The 4136-nt window shown below is 40.3% G+C and overlaps 1 pseudogene; it reads right to left on the bottom strand.

Moving 5' to 3' along the window:
* Positions 1-1977: 1977 nt before the first annotated feature.
* LOC109463597 lies at positions 1978-3606 on the bottom strand (annotated as a pseudogene).
* Positions 3607-4136: the final 530 nt, after the last annotated feature.

Consider the following 4136-nt stretch of genomic DNA (forward strand, 5'->3'; position numbering starts at 1 on the left):
ATGTTCAGGCTAATGACAAAATTAAGAAATTATAAAGATTAAGCTTTAAAAGCTTTCAATAAGAAAATCAGGTTTTTAGAAAAAAAAAGTTTAAAGAGTTCTTACATTAACATGCTCTACAATATCAAATTAATGTATAACATCGTAACCCAACATAATTCTAATGTGTTGTCTTTCTCGCATTTGAATAAATTTGCTTCTATGTTGTTCCAAAATCATAATTTGAGATCTTACAATCACTCACTCACACCACCAATCTCTTAAAACATTTTATATCACATTATTTATTACTTCTACGACTACGAACAATGGGTAAAATGACTCCATTCGCTAGGCTGGAAGAGAGTCGGCAGTATAGCCTATAGGTTGGGTCACCAGGCTTCTCTATTTACTGTTTTTACAAATCAGTTCTACGCGTTTCTAGATGTTGTAATGTACGCCTTATGCGATTTTTTACAATACAATTAACATTTCCAGATAATTCCACGTACTCTAAAAAGGCCACTTTGCCTGATGCAAATCGACGTACATGTAAGGTAGCAGCACACAGTATTCTTCCGTGATGAGTGCGACAAACAGCTTGCACCGCTTGTACACAGCCTAACGTGGATGACACCGGGACATACAAGTTACCGTATGGTACCATAATATGTCGGCTTGATATCGCATACTTGACATTAGGAAGGCTGCTCGATCGGCGTATAAATGCGCGTGACATTTTCGCTGCCTGCCAGGGTGAGTCGGCTGCAGTTCCGGTGCGCTCCGCAGGAGCCATTTAAAAGAGGGCGGCATAATAGTAAAAAAAACGATAACTTTTTGTACTTTTTTGTTATTTTGTACATCGTACCCTATATTTGAACATATTCGTTTCTCGTGCTTTTCTATGGTACCCTACTGCATTTTTATCCGAGTCGATGTCAGTCACTTTCGGGTCCTTAACTATAGAAATCCCCATAGGCGAAAAACTGTGTTCTGCTACCGTAAGTGGCGAGGGTCGACGAATGTTAGGTTTCGCCCCCCTCCCCTTTTAATTCAACGATATTCACATCCTTGATACCTTGATACCGTCTTCGGGATGAGAGGTAATCCTGTGGTGATCCCGATCTCGACTTCACTCGAAAATCCCGAAAATGTCTACCAATTATCGTCCTACTGCGGTTCTTCTTCCACAGAAATGGTCTTAAACTATTCCCCTCAACATTAGAATACTTTTCTGCCCGTTTCAAAGCCTTACCTGCTTCCTATGACGGTTTTTCTCTTCACGTAAACCGGAACTCGGGCAGCTTTGTCCTTCCGTCGTCTCACGAGGTCAGAGGTGAACGCACTTTGGGTCAAAGGTGAAGTTGTCGTCCTGATTACCAATGTAGTACATTTTTCGTCAGTTGGCACGTTACGTTTTCCTCATAATGTCAACGTTCTGCGTTTCAAACAGACCACATTAACAACGTAACAAGCGTCTCACTTTTGTTTCTGATACAATTTGAAAGCGATGTTTTAAGGGAATGAATGTCAAGCCAAACTGTTTGGCCTGAATCTTGATTTCTGTGTTTTATGATCAACTCACCACCTCTGACAACATTCCATGGGAAGGAAGCAACACAGGAACAAGGAAACATTATGTTCAAGGTACATAACGATTTAATTATTTCAGTGCAAAATATCTGTAGATACATCTTCGGAAAAAAACTACAAAACAAACAAGAACTTTTACTCATACAGTCTCGTATACAACATAATGTCTACGTTTTTACAATTGTAAAATTACTAATGTTGGAAACTGAAGCGAACCAAATGCTAGTTTACAGAGTTGATATTTTAGTCAAGATATCTGTTGAAATATAGGCACGCACTTTGTCAAAGTAACTAACAGGATATCGAAGCTCCATTCAAACTATTTCAACGACTCATTTCAACTATTGTCTACAATCACTTACCTATGTTAAGTACTGATTATATGTTTTTGTACATTATCCAATAAATACTTTCAACTTAAATGTTCTTCTACTTCAGTTCTAAATAACTAAAAATATGATTTCTGTTTTAAACAATTGATACCTACTATTAAAGAACAAAGTGTGCATTAGGCTTCTAAGAAATATTCTTGTACCTGAACCTTTGTTGGGTAATCAGAAAGCAGTGGATGCAGTTGAAAGTACATGACAATGACGTTTCATAGGGAGAAGGTTTTCCCATTTTGCAAATTTTGTTAATTTTTACAAAATATTTCGCCTATTTTTTAAATAGAAGATAATGAGCACTATTGCAATATATACTTAATCATGATATGAATGGAGAGAAACTGTATATAGTTAAGTAAACATTGTGCACACAAAATGTCACTACGAGATGGTCACAGTTGTAGAGTTGGTGCCTCCGTGTGAATTCTTACATGTTGAGTTAGGGCAGACTTAGAGCCTGCAGAGAAGCTACAATGGTCACACTTGTAGGGTTTTTCTACCGTATGGGCTCTCATATGTCGGGATAAGGCAGACTTGTAAGCTACCCTGTACCCACACTCCCCACACATGTAGGGTTTCTCACCAGCATGCATTTCTAGATGTGAGTCCAAATGAACTTTCTGTGCCGCAGAATAGTCACACTGGTCACACTTGTAGGGCTTTTCTCCTGTATGGGTTCTCATATGTCGGGATAAGTGAGACTTTTTAGCCGCCCTGTACCCACACTCCCCACACATGTAGGGTTTCTCACCGGTGTGTTTTGCTACATGTTCCTCTAAGTGAGATTTCCGTGCTGCAGAATAGCCACACTGGTCACATTTGTAGGGTTTCTCACCTGTGTGTTTTGCTAGATGTTTATCCAAATCAGATTTCTGTGCAGCAGAATAGTCACACTGGTCAAACTTGTAGGGTTTTTCTCCCGTATGGGTTCTCGTATGTCGGGATAAGTTAGACCTTATGGCTGTCCTGTACCCACACTCCCCACACATGTAGGGTTTTTCACCGGTGTGTGTTGCTAGATGAAGGTCCAAGAGGGATTTCCATGTTGAAGAATAGTCACACTGGTCGCATTTGTAGGGTTTTTCTCCTGTATGGGTTCTCATATGTTGCAATAAGGTAGACTTCAGAGTTGCCCTGTACCCACACTCCCCACACATGTAGGGTTTTTCACCAGTGTGTTTTGCTAGATGTTTATCCAAATCAGATTTCTATGCAGCAGAATAGTCACACTGGTCACACTTGTAGGGTTTTTCTCCTGTATGTGTTCTCATATGTTGGGATAAGTGAGACTTCTGAGTTGCCCTGTACCCACACTCCCCACACATGTAGGGTTTCTCACCGGCGTGTTTAGCTAGATGTCGGTCTAAATTTGATTTATGTGCTGCAGAATAGTCACACTGGTCACACTTGTAGGGTTTTTCTCCTGTATGAATTCTCATATGTTGGGATAATGTAGACTTGTAAGCCGCCCTGTACCCACACACCACACACATGTAGGGTTTCTCACCAGCATGATCCAAGTTGACTTGTGCTGCCGCCTGACTTTCAGCATTGCTAGTTTTGCGGTCACAGTCGACCTGGGAAACCCCGGTGGGAGACCCGTCACAGCAGTTCTGACCAACTCCGGTGGGAGACCCGTGCTCTGCCGTTGCCATGTTCAGCCTAATGAGAAAAATATACAGATTAAGCGTTAAAATTTAAAGCTGTCAATGATTAAATTGGATTTGTAGAAAACAAGGTTTAAAGAGACACAATTTTACCAAGCTTTAAAATGTCAACCTAATATATAATAACGTAATCCAACACATGTATTCCTACCCTATTTCTAATTCGTAATTTGCACCTTATGTGCTTCTTTCAATTCAGTTAACTATTTCTATATAGTTTCACGTACTACTAAAAAGGCCACTTTGCCTGATGACAAATGGACGTACATGTAAGTGGCGAGGGTCGAACGTATGTTAGGTTTCCGCCCCTCCCTCCCCCTTCAATTCAACGATATTCACATCCCGAAAATGCCCACAAATTATCATCCTACTGCGATTCTTCTTCCACAGAAATGGTATTAAACTAATCCCCTCAACATTAGAATACTTTTCTGCCCGTTTCTAAGCCTTACCTGCTTCCTATGACGGTTTTTCTCCTCACGTAAACCGGAACTCGGACAGCTCTGTCCTT

Source organism: Branchiostoma belcheri, unplaced genomic scaffold, assembly GCF_001625305.1.
Source record: "Branchiostoma belcheri isolate BF01 breed outbred unplaced genomic scaffold, Haploidv18h27 scaffold1281, whole genome shotgun sequence".
Taxonomy (NCBI): Eukaryota; Metazoa; Chordata; class Leptocardii; order Amphioxiformes; family Branchiostomatidae; genus Branchiostoma; species Branchiostoma belcheri.